Below are 13,273 nucleotides of genomic sequence, written 5' to 3' on the forward strand. Positions count from 1 at the left end.
AGAAATAATATATGTATATTATTTATGTAATAAGCTCGTAGCTTTATGTAATAGCAGACCTACAAGCTCGTAGCGCGCCACTCGGTGGCGCGCTACGAGCTTGTAGGTCTGCTATTTTTTAAAAATCGAAGAACGACTGACATAGAAACATAGCTTTTTCAGAAAACTGTCAGGATGTAGAAGACATTTTTAGAATCTGATCTCAGGTCAAAATGGGTTAATTAATACAGAGAATAAAAAACAAAACGAGGTAATTAAAGCATTTAGAACAGAAAGGGCCCTGTACTCTTTTTGTATGTCCAATGTATTTGTATTTAGTTCATAAAGTTAACGTAACTATAATGAAAGGCATTTGAAGTTAAATAAAAACTTTTCAGGATTCCAATTTCTCCAAAATAGCAGAAATTATTTTAGGATTTCAATTCAAATAAAGCAAAAATAGACAATCTACGAGCTCAAAACGCATTGCATGTACATACACCAAAAGTGGTTCCCGCCCAAAATGTGCTAAATGCCTTATAGATGGAAACGTGGCTTTTTACTGTGCGTTTCCTTAATTTTTAGACTAGTCATGTAGTCTGTTACAAAATACATTCGTAAATAAATTAGTAAAAATAACACTAACATTTTTTTTGCTGGCGGCTCTTGGACTTTTCGGAATTTGGCCCTACCTGGAAGAACTGGAGGTTGGCCCCGCGGCGGCTCTGCTCGGAGCGCTCGCGGAGGCGCGCCGCCTCGTCGTTGTTAACGTAGTGCGACGGCGGGGCGCTGGACTGATGTTTGGTTCTCGTAGAGGGGGGCCGCGCTGGAGGACGCCCCCTGGTGGAGGCTCCCGCCGGGGTCCTCCGCGTAGATGTTGTAGTTGGCCTTGTTGTGCCTGTTGGGGCGCACGGTTATAATAGTTTAGGGATTTGCTGGTTATACTTTAGCTTTATTAGTTTTGACTTATATCCAGCTTTTGGTGTCAGTCCACAGACTTTGTCCTACACAAACATTAAATTCCCATATTGACAATGAATGAAGTGTCTATTTGCTAGTTTTTTATTTGTTTTCGATTTTTGTGACAACGCATAGTTTTAGTTTTGTTTTTTTGTTTTTTTAAACATGTTTTCAAAGGTATTATACACATATATCCCCCCCCCCCCACATCCCCATGGCAGCACAAATACAAAACAAAATCTTCGAAGAAGAAATAATGTCCATAAATACTTAAAATATATAATAATAACGAGTAAGACGCGCAAACGCGGGAAGCGAACGCAGCTCGTACATATTTGGGTTTTGGACGTATAGCTGCTTTGGGGACTCCTTATATGGTGCCCCTTTTGTGCCCATATATGGAGCTGAGTGGACCTGGCCCCTTTCGTGCCCATATATGGAGCTGAGTGATTGCTGATGCAACACACTCCATATTTGGATAGCGGGACAGACACACGGACAGACAGACAGACAGACAGACAGACATGATCTGCTAGGTCTCATATTAAGTGCTCACTGCGTTCGCAATAACAAAAAAAACACATTACAGTTAAACAAACAAATGCACAATGTCCCTCACAGTTCCCTACCCACACCCCACAGCTGACCACTCCAATTAACCACTACACATCCAAAGCCTCTTCAATATCACCTCGCTTAATGAAGTCCAAAAACTTCTCCCATATCTTATAGAATAATAGAATACAGCGGGTTTCTTCCTAATTACATACGTTAGTTTCTCATGTGCCAAACCAACAATCAGTTGTTCATGAGATCTCATGAACAACTGAACTTATGTTTGGTTATAGCCGATTTGCTGGTCTACATATGACGTAATCATCATGGTCAACGGCATTTAATGTTTGTGTTGCCACAAACAGACATTTGACCTCATTTCTCCTTTCATTGTCAATGGCAAATATGAGACGTGTGTGGACAAAAGACACTTTCACTTTCATATAAAAAACATCATAGATAGAATAAATAGCTGGTAGATCAGCTACTGTTGTGACACTATGCTATACTATAGTATAGTATAGTATGACAAAAAAAAAAAGAAAAAAAGAGACAAACATGGAGATAAGAGGATTCTGCCCGGCAATAGCGATGTGCACCAGGTGCACTGCCTTCCCGTCTCGGCACAGTACATTTAACCACTGTCAACCTGGCACCCCTAGTCAATTTATTTTTGAAAATAACAAATTGACAAGCTCATTGTGAGTGCTGAAGTGCTTAACTATGAAAAAAAAAACGACAATTGTATTAACAGTGAGTATTTCACTATGTGTATTTTGTTCTGCATGCTGACTAGGCTATATAAAGAATCCCATGAGTTTGTCTCTATGGCCAGAGGACAGCAGGACACCTTTAACAAGAGCCAGGTTACAAGTCACACGTGAAGGGCTTCGTTCTGCTGGGTGAACTGAACATGATATGCCATGCTGGTGGCTCCTTTGTGTTACAGAGCTACTAATATAAGTGTTGTGGTGTGTGCTTCTCTCTGCAGTACCCATTGGCACACAGCGCTGCCTGGGAATGCATTGCTTCTACTTTTCCTCTCGCCCATGGTGAACAACTGAGTGGGTTTTCTAAATGACATTGCCATTAGCTATAATAGCCAGATTCATAAATTGCTAATCAGTGGCATGCAGGTTTCAGCGAGAAACTACTCTGCACACAATACAATTTTGCACAGACAAAGCACTCATGAGCAAAGCATTTACACATGCACAGAAAATATACTGTACAATCTCTCTCTCTCTCACTCTCTCCGCACGCACGCACAGTCACGCGAGCGCGCGCACACACACACACACACACACACACACACACACACACACACACACACACACACACACACACACACACACACACACACACACACACACACACACTCCTGGCTACATGTGTGCTCTTGCCAAGGGTGCTCAGCTCCCATGCTGCCTAGCAGTCTCCATAGCAGGGAGGGATTGTGTCTGAGTGCTTTATGTACAGTATGCTATAACACAGTCATCATTGTCAGAGGGCTAGAGATTTGTCAACAGCACGGTGAGACCTGGGGCCTCTGCCTCAGTGGATGTCAACAGCACAGTGAGACCTTCTGCCACAGTGGATGTCAACAGCACAGTGAGACCTTCTGCCACAGTGGATGTCAACAGCACGGTGAGACCCAGGGCCCTCTGCCACAGTGGATGTCAACAGCACGGTGAGACCCGGGGCCCTCTGCCACAGTGGATGTCAACAGCACAGTGAGACCCAGGGCCCTCTGCCACAGTGGATGTCAACAGCACGGTGAGACCCAGGGCCCTCTGCCACAGTGGATGTCAACAGCACAGTGAGACCCAGGGCCCTCTGCCACAGTGGATGTCAACAGCACGGTGAGACCCGGGGCCCTCTGCCACAGTGGATGTCAACAGCACGGTGAGACCCAGGGCCCTCTGCCACAGTGGATGTCAACAGCACGGTGAGACCCAGGGCCCTCTGCCACAGTGGATGTCAACAGCATGGTGAGACCCAGGGCCCTCTGCCGCAGTGGATGTCAACAGCACGTGAGACCCGTCACCCGGGGCCCTGTGCTCACGCTTCTTGTGGGCTTTTCTGGACAAGGAGGAGGGCATCTGTCACCTTCTTCTTTGTTGTTGTTGTTTCTCAACCCCCCCCAGATACACACACACACACACACACACACACACACACACACACACACACACACGCGCGCGCGCACACGCATGCACACACACACACACACACACACACACACACACACACACACACACACACACACACACTCCTGGCAGTTTGAAAACAATAAAAGAAAAGCAATGTGTCTTGTTCAGCCACTAAATAGCTGTCTGGTTTGTGTCTCCTGAGGTGGCTGCACATCAGTGGCTGGCCCATCTATCAGGCCCAACGCATGGCCCTCAAACCTCCAGGTATAAAGATGATAAATACCTCAGCCACTGCTGCTGAAAAGGGCATACAGAGGAAGGGGGAATGAGGGGGTTATACAGATAGAGAGAGACGGCGGGAGATATAGAAATGGAATGATTGAGAGAGAGAGAGAATGAAAATGGAAAAATGAAAAGACATTCAGAGTAAGAGAGTATATGACAGAGAGCGAGTAAAAGAGAGACACCGAAAAGTGGAAGCAAAATGTCCTTTAAACACACCTGGCTCCCTGCTCTCACCTCCCCTGTGCTTCACTGTTTGATTAAACAGTATTCCCTCCTCAACCTCCTTATCTGGGCTTTCCCTGCATGAACAAGCTATCTGCTGGCTGACTGCAGAGTACCGCCTGCTGCCTCTGATAGCATTCCACATTGGTTAAGGTAAATAGGAGCTTAACTCAACTGAAACAATTTAAACAGTCTAAATGTGAGGAGATTAAAAAAAGTGGCCAAACAACGGGGTTTGAGCATATATAGGGATGCATCACTGTTGATTATGCAGACGGCGCTGCAAGAATGAAAGAGAAATATCTGTGCATGGTCGTGCACCAGCGTGGAAATATGGATCACAAATTATAACAGAACAACACGAGCAAAGCGGCAAATCAAATCCACAGAGCTTATCAGAACAACAACGCGAGAGAGAGAGAGAGAAACAGGGAAAGTTGAACAACTTGCCAGACAGTCTCTCAAGTCAGACAACTCTTCCACAATCTCTGAATGCTCTGAAGTCCGTACTTCCGCACGTTAAAAGTCAATCACAGGAAGCTGTCATCTGTTTGTCATTTACATTCACAAATATGAAATTTAACTTAAAATCTCTCGAATCCTCCCCACACACATTGTCACTGCTATTGTCCTAAACTGACTCAGTGAGCCCCACCAAAAGGATGTAGAGCCTTGGTCCTAATCCTCCTGCTGACAGGTGCTGCCCCAGCCGTAGGATTTACATGCAGTGACAATTCTCACCCTCGCCGCCGGCTTCCCTCCCCCAATTATGTTCGTATATGAGACGCTCGATAAAGCCGGAGGCACCATGGTGGATTTGAACCCACAACCTCCATGGTGGTGGGCAGGCACTTTACCACTGCGCCACCCAAGCGCCTACAATTTATTTTTGGACTTCCATTTCCAATAAGCAGCAAGCTAAATAGGCTTCAACTAATTTAACAAATCTTGTATGGGGTTCCCTGGCACAACATATTTTCAGATGAGGTTCTGCGGCTAAATACATTAATTTGGCAGAGCTGACACGCTCTGCCACCAATCACGGAGCATGGGCAATTATGATTGACCGTACTGTAGTAATCATTAGAAATAACCAAGATGTGTAAAATAACCAAATATCAAACGACTGAATGCCATCATCATTGGTTTTGAAAATTGATTGTAGATTACCGGAATTATTAAATACTTTTATTGCTTTAGACCCAGACCCAGTCTTTATCAGAAAGTGCATGGTGTGGGGCAGGCAAGTAGGATGGACCTGGGGACAAGTTTACGCTTAGACGCCCATCCCCCAGTCAGCTGTGGTTTGCTCTGCCCAGAGGCCGTTCCAGACCGGTCACTCGACTGAGCGACCTACACTGACTATAACACTGTGTGGCAGGGGGACCCAAAGACAGATGTTCTCTGCCACTGGCATGGTGCTGAAGAGGAGACGTTGTGTGTGTGTGTGTGTGTGTGTGTGTGTGTGTGTGTGTGTGTGTGTGTGTGTGTGTGTGTGTGTGTGTGTGTGTGTGTGTGTGCTCGCACGCCAGAGACTGAATGCTTGAATGGCAGTGTCGGAGGGAAGGGAGGGAGGAGGAACGGTGGTGGTAAAAGAAGGAGAAATAAATCAAGTCAAAGCAATTTGTGGCAATGGCTGCTGCAGTGTCATTAGGAATCCTGTCACGCAGCTCCTCTGAGCAGCCAGCATACGCAGGTTGACAGCAGGCCAAAGAGGAATTTTAATTTTCCCCCCCCTCTAACAAATCCACCTCACCTCCTTCTCCCAACTCCAAGCACGCACTGCTAATAGTATAGCCTCATCCACCTTGTCTACTGAGTCACTGCTAATAGTATAGCCTCCCTCTGTCCTCTAACCTCATCCACCTTGTCTACTGAGTCACTGCTAATAGTATAGCCTCCCTCTGCCCTCTAACCTCATCCACCTTGTCTACTGAGTCACTGCTAATAGTATAGCCTCCCTCTGCCCTCTAACCTCATCCACCTTGTCTACTGAGTCACTGCTAATAGTATAGCCTCCCTCTGCCCTCTAGCCTCATCCACCTTGTCTACTGAGTCACTGCTAATAGTATAGCCTCCCTCTGCCCTCTAGCCTCATCCACCTTGTCTACTGAGTCACTGCTAATAGTATAGCCTCCCTCTGCCCTCTAACCTCATCCACCTTGTCTACTGAGTCACTGCTAATAGTATAGCCTCCCTCTGCCCTCTAGCCTCATCCACCTTGTCTACTGAGTCACTGCTAATAGTATAGCCTCCCTCTGTCCTCTAGCCTCATCCACCTTGTCTACTGAGTCACTGCTAATAGTATAGCCTCCCTCTGCCCTCTAACCTCATCCACCTTGTCTACTGAGTCACTGCTAATAGTATAGCCTCCCTCTGCCCTCTAACCTCATCCACCTTGTCTACTGAGTCACTGCTAATAGTATAGCCTCCCTCTGTCCTCTAGCCTCATCCACCTTGTCTACTGAGTCACTGCTAATAGTATAGCCTCCCTCTGCCCTCTAGCCTCATCCACCTTGTCTACTGAGTCACTGCTAATAGTATAGCCTCCCTCTGCCCTCTAGCCTCATCCACCTTGTCTACGGAGTCACTGCTAATAGTATAGCCTCCCTCTGCCCTCTAGCCTCATCCACCTTGTCTACTGAGTCACTGCTAATAGTATAGCCTCCCTCTGCCCTCTAGCCTCATCCACCTTGTCTACTGAGTCACTGCTAATAGTATAGCCTCCCTCTGTCCTCTAGCCTCATCCACCTTGTCTACTGAGTCACTGCTAATAGTATAGCCTCCCTCTGCCCTCTAGCCTCATCCACCTTGTCTACTGAGTCCCCGCATTCCGTTTTATTCCACAGTCAGATTGACAATTATTTTATTTGAGACAGAACATTAAAGAATGGAAGTAATGTTTCTTTGGTTATAGACATCTGACATCTGTGTTGTCCTGGAGGTAAATGACATGACGACGCACAAAATGATGGACAGCGTGAAATAAGGTCTACTCTAAATGAAAGAATAATCAAGCAGAATCCAAATTCATCAAGATTGTACACAAAAGAAAAATCCTGGAAATTGTTCAGCAGTTCAAAAACAAGAAGTCAGACTGTACAGCCTGTACAGACATAGATATGGCACTAATTAAAGACATCATAAATTGTATAGTTGCACCATTCACATACATCTGCAATCAATCCTGTTTAACTGGGGTCTTCCCAAGCAGTATGAAGACTTCTAAAGTTGTTCCTATCTTCAAAAATGGAGACAAATATAATTTTGCAAACTACTAACTCTCTGCTGTCACAATTCTCAAACATTTTAGAAAAACTGTTTGTGCTAAGGCTTGATAAAAAAACAATTTACTAAGCAGTCACCAGTATGGTTTTAGATCAAACAGGTCCACCTCTATGGCAGTCACGGAATTGGTAGAACATATATCTACAGCAATTGACAATAACGAATATACTGTAGGGGTTTTTATTGATCTGAGCAAGGCATTTGACACCATACATCATGGCCTGCTCCTAATTGTTTTTTAAAGGTACGGTATTCGAGGAACTGCAAATGCATGGCTAAAGAGTTTGCGAAAGTCTGTATTGCACAGGGGGGAGCCAAAGAGCTTATAACTCTAAAAAAATGTTCGATATTAATAAATTATCACTAAACTTAAGCAAAACTATAAATTCATCATCTTTGGTAACAGGAAAATAGACAAAAAGTTTGCTGACGTTGAAATCGAAGTAAAAGATAGTACATTTTTAGGAGTTAATAATTGACAATAAACTTAACTGGAAAACACACATAAGCAATTTAAGAACCAAAGTCTTTAAAACTATTGCAATACTCTATAAGATTAAACCAATTTTGGACCAAAAATCACTGTACTTACTGTATTGCTCCCTCGTACTTCCGCACATCAGTTATTGTGTGGAAGTATGGGGGAGCAACTATGAATCAAACATTAACCCCATATTTCTTCTCCAAAAGAAAGCAATCCGAATTATTAATCACGGCAATTATTACGCACCAACAAATCCACTTTTTATTCATACCTTAAAATGGCATGATCTGGTAGTCCTCTCAACAGCAGTTGTAATGTATAAAACACATAACAGACTGCTTCCGTGCTGTGTCCAGGAGTTGTTCGAGGCTCCAGAGAGCAGGTACAATCTTAGGGGATTCGGCATATTTAAGGGGACTAAGGCAAGAACCAACACAAAAGGGAGATGTAAAAGCGTTAGAGGTGTGAAACTTTGGAACGGCTTGGACAACAAACTGAAAAAGTGTAATACATTTAAAAAATATATATAAATCTAAAATAATAGATAAGTATAGAACATTATTATAACCTAGTATATCTATTAATCATATCTTAATCACTTATTATGATAAAGTAATGTTATAACTATATAATAACCGTATAAATAACATTCTTCTTACAGTATGTACGACTCTGGATTCTGTGTGATCAAATCTGTCTTCTCCTGTTGTGTATTTCTGTTTTCGCTCAATTTATTTCCTCCCTTGGGATAGGCACAATAAGCCATTGGCTTCAGCCTAAACCCTTTTGGTCTCTACAAAAAATGTAAAAAATATGACGAAATGAATACATAATGTACATAACGTAATGTTTATTCTATGACCAAAATAAAACTGAACTGAACTGAACCTTTTATACAAGCTAAATTATATCACCAGAATGCATGTACTGATGTTTCCTTGTAAGATTCCAATCACAATTACACATAATTATGGATACCAGTTATGGTAGCATATATCAGAATTATATTCAGCAATTATCATTAAAATTATGCTAGAGATTAAGGTAGTGAATTAAATGGGAAAAAAGCCTGAACTTCACACTGCACAAGCCATTTACAGTCTCCAGTGCATTTAATTAACTTTATACTAGTCTTTAGAATTGTTTTCTCGATTGCAGTCTCGATACATGGACACTAAGAGACAGTGACACATAGATATTGATCTGTATTGTAAGACAAAGACAACAATGGCAAATCAGCTCTACAACAAGAACACAAATGCTGTGAACATTGTGTCCAGCGCTGTGTAAGCAGTGTTAGAGAGGGGAGAGGACACGCTGGTAATAACCCTGAAAGCAGCAGAGCAGAACAATGCTGCATATTTCTCCTCTGAGCTGCCACTTTAATGAGCAGATAAAATGGCCACCGCTGAATAATTAATATGCGGGTCCATTAACAAGGCATTAGAATGCATTTTACCTCTTATTGATTTTTCTCCTACTCTCTCTCTCTCTCTTTTCCCCCTGAAAACTTTACTCCATCTGTAGACCACTCTGGGTCCAGTGCTGGCAGGGAGTGAAATATGGCTGCTGCTGTTTAAATGTCAGCTTTGTAATTACACGTGGAGGCACGAGGCAGGCGATCCCCAGGCCCGGGGTGTCTGATTTATGGTCAGCCACTGATGACAACAGCGCAGACAGACACGCACGCACGCACGATGCACGTGTGCGCATGCACACAAACACACACGCATACTAATTGAGACAGTGATAGAGAAACGCTGGAGTATAGTGACCCCCACCCATGACCGCATCACTTGCATAACCAATAACCGTGCCTGAACATATTGTATGCGTTACCTGCACCCTGTACTACTTCACCATATGACAGTGTCACACACTTAAAATAGCTAATACAGTATGCACGTATGCGTTGTGCGCTTGTAACTCTGCTATTTTGGCATTGTACGACGGAGCATAAAACAGGCCTTACACAGTGCTGTCTGCTGTGGCATGCAGGACACCCCCCCCCCCCCGGTTCAATAGCCTACCACCACACATACATACCACCCATCAGTCAGATGCTGGGCTCAGATATCTGCTGGGAAAACCAATCTATATCTGGACGGATGGCGGAGGAGAGGCAAGGCGAGATCAATGCACAGATATTGATACACGCAGCCATGCAAGGCGACTACACTCTCTCTGAACTCATTCTCCTTCTCTCCCTCTCTCTCTTTCTTAGAGAAGATTAGGAATCTAGATTAACTGCTGAGTAAGGCGTGTGTGTGTGTGGGTTCGCGCTCAAGTGTTTGGAGTGTGTAGATGAGAGAGATATTGCACTTTGCACATACTGTAGGGCTAGAACAACAGTGTACATGTGTGGACGAGAGAGACAGAGAAAGAAAGAAAGAAAGATAGAAAGAAAGAAAACAAAAAAATATTTACTGTATTTCAGAGTGGGGATTCAGAGGAGTGGGGATATCTCCACTGATCTCAGTAAAGCTGTGAAGTGAGCAGGTCAATAATAAATACCTCCCATTACACCCCAGTGTAGCGCTGCTACTGCAGCCTGTACACTGGGACACCTGCTGACTGCCTCATCTTCCTTAAATTACACTGATGCTCTCACACTGGGCTCCTACACTGTACACACACATGCACGCACACACATACGCATGCATGCACGCACGTGCGCAGGCGCACACACACACACACACACACACACACACACACACACACACACACACACAGAATACATTTTCGGTGACAGTGCACTGAGTGCAGTGTATCTCTCTCTCTCTCCGACTGATCTCTATTGGGGTCTTGATTTGAAGTGGGACTGTCCCGCCCCTTCCTCCTCACACTCCTCTCCTCTCCAGAGGAACGGGGTCTGACGTCCAGGTGTTTTATAGTATTTGTGGCTCTGATCATCCATCAAGCCAATCGATCACTCTCCCTGCAGCTTTTATTAATGATCTTGTCAGCCGGCCCGCTCCTGGGTGCAGCCGCTTGTCCAGAATGATAGATCATTAGCTAGTCTGCCTGCTATTTATTCTCCCATGACCTTGTCTCTCCTCATCGGCGCGCGGGCCAAGTTATGAGAGCTAGATCATGATAATTCAGTATTGATCCCATTATTTATTTCAACTCGTGCTTGTGTTCCAAAAAGTTTCAAGTGGAGCCCAAATGCGCACGCATTCATGCGCACACGCGTGCGCGCACGAACACACACACACACACACACACACACACACACACACACACACACACACACACACACACACACACACACACACACACACACACACAGGTGTACAGAGTAGATTATCACACCACCATGCATGTACAGAAACCAGGCTAGCCAGGCTCCTGCAATCGCATCAAAAAGAGACGCCTACTCTAAGCAGAGAGTAAAAGATAGTTGACAGTGATGGAGAGACCAAATGTAGTACTGTAAAGGCTACTGTAAATAATACTCTGTCACACAACAGTGTCACTTGCTTAAATTAACAGATCTACAAGCTCCATGCAATGAGATGTGCATGAAGAGAAACAGAGAGAGAAAGAGAGCTGCAGTAACAGTCAGCAGGAGTTTAATGGGAATCAAGCCTAAGGCTGAGCCAGCACAGTACAGCTAGCTGCAGAATAAACATGAGCTCCATGTAAACATCTTGGATCTACTGGCACCAGTAGTACACATGCAGGCGGCACACACACACACACACACACACACACACACACACACACTGACCTAGTGGGGGTATGGGCTCACTGATGTGTACTGTATGTATGCCTGTACTCAGGGTGTCCCTGGGGCTGGAGAGCCTGGCCTGTCATCCACCCATCATCCCACTCTCCTCTCAGCTCCACCAGCTAGCCAAAGGCTAATTGCAATCGGTCCATGCACTGCAATGAAAATACATGTTTGGTATTATTATAATTAACATTAATGTGTTTGTGATTGTGTAGAATGAAGAATAGACGTGCGACTCATGACTGCCATGGAAACAACTCCATCAAGTGAATGGACCGGTAATTGATCTCAGTCTCGCTGTCGGATGACTTGGACCTGCTCATTATGGAGAGTATATGGAAGGTGGTTCTCTCTCTGCTAGAATCATTCATGGTGGAGACCTTTCATGTGCACAACCGAGTGAGAAGAGTGAGGAAAAAGACGAGAAGCAGAGAATTTAAGTGCAGAGAAAGGTTAAACATCAAACATTTAACCTGGTCCACAGTTAACCACTTAGGTGGTTATGTACCGGTAGTCTCGGTATATGGCATAAGACTACAGTTATGCCATATACGAACAGTGCAAATAGCCAATCCACAAGCTCACAAAATGTCACATTGAAGATTAGCCATCTTCACGATTTTTGCATTTGCAGCATTTCCGCCTATATGACGACATGCCCAAAATAGGGATACCATGTAGAAAGTGGTTTAAAGAAGGTCTTCGATTTGTCTAAACACAAGTTTATGCTTGTAATGTGTCCACTGTCCAAACAGGAAGAAAAACTGACTTTTCTTACATTACTTTTACAGCCTGAAAAGTGGAAACCATCCATGACTTTGCTGCCGGAATGTAAAGTCACGGCGGGCCTTCAAAGCGGAACAGGAACGTTGGTGAAATATCCCTTTGTTATCGCGGTGAAACATTACCAGTTTGTTCAAACCCTCGCCCTTCTCCCCGAGCGCCATCTCTCGCACGTATACGCAGTCTCCCCTGGTGTCCCCCATAACCCACCCTCCAGGACCCTGGGGCCCAATAAGCAGCCATCTGCAGACAACCCCTCTTCCACCACGCTCCAACAAACACCAGGCAGAGCGGGAGTGCACGCGTCTGTGCAGGAAAGAGAGAGTGAGAGAGATAGAGGGAGAGGTGGAAGTAGTTCAAGGGCACGAGTACTCCATCAAGCTAGAGTCCTGGGAATACCCATCCTCCCTCCCTACGTACCCCCGCCGCCCCCCCAATGTGCACGAGCACTCAAACCCCTTTACGCTCCACCTCAGCCCCCCCAACGCCACCCCATCTGAGTGCAGCCCTGACCCTGTTATCATGTCATCCTGCCAAGCCTCCTAACTAGACTGCAGCCTCTCTCGACTCATGACCACCTATCCTCGGCCGTGCCCCCTGCTCCACTGGCTTCAGCTTCCATTTTCAGATCTCTTCCCTGCCACGGCCACGGCTTCCATTTCTGTGGTGCCCCACCTTGTCCCCCCCCCCCACCCAGCTTCCCTGGCCTTGCCGTGCCCTTGCACTTCAAAATGGGGTCTTTTTTTTTGGAGTTGTTAAGAGTTCAATGAACTTGGGAGTTTGCAGTGTGCCCTGTTCGGTGGACAGTAATGAAACACATTTACTTGA

General features: G+C 44.9%; 1 protein-coding gene across 1 annotated transcript in view; it reads right to left on the reverse strand.

Annotated features, from left to right (window-relative positions):
• The window catches only part of acsf3 (acyl-CoA synthetase family member 3), a 61,657-nt gene that overhangs the window by 4,045 nt on the left and 44,339 nt on the right, over positions 1-13,273 (reverse strand). The window contains exons 11-12 of the transcript XR_013964123.1: positions 11,660-11,814; positions 672-877 (exon numbers count right to left, since the gene is read on the reverse strand). The gene's annotated coding sequence lies outside the window, so the exon portion shown is untranslated. The remainder of the gene's footprint in view (positions 1-671; positions 878-11,659; positions 11,815-13,273) is intronic.

Source organism: Protomyctophum bolini, assembly GCF_963924005.1.
Source record: "Protomyctophum bolini genome assembly, chromosome: 1".
In the NCBI taxonomy this organism is placed as follows: Eukaryota; Metazoa; Chordata; class Actinopteri; order Myctophiformes; family Myctophidae; genus Protomyctophum; species Protomyctophum bolini.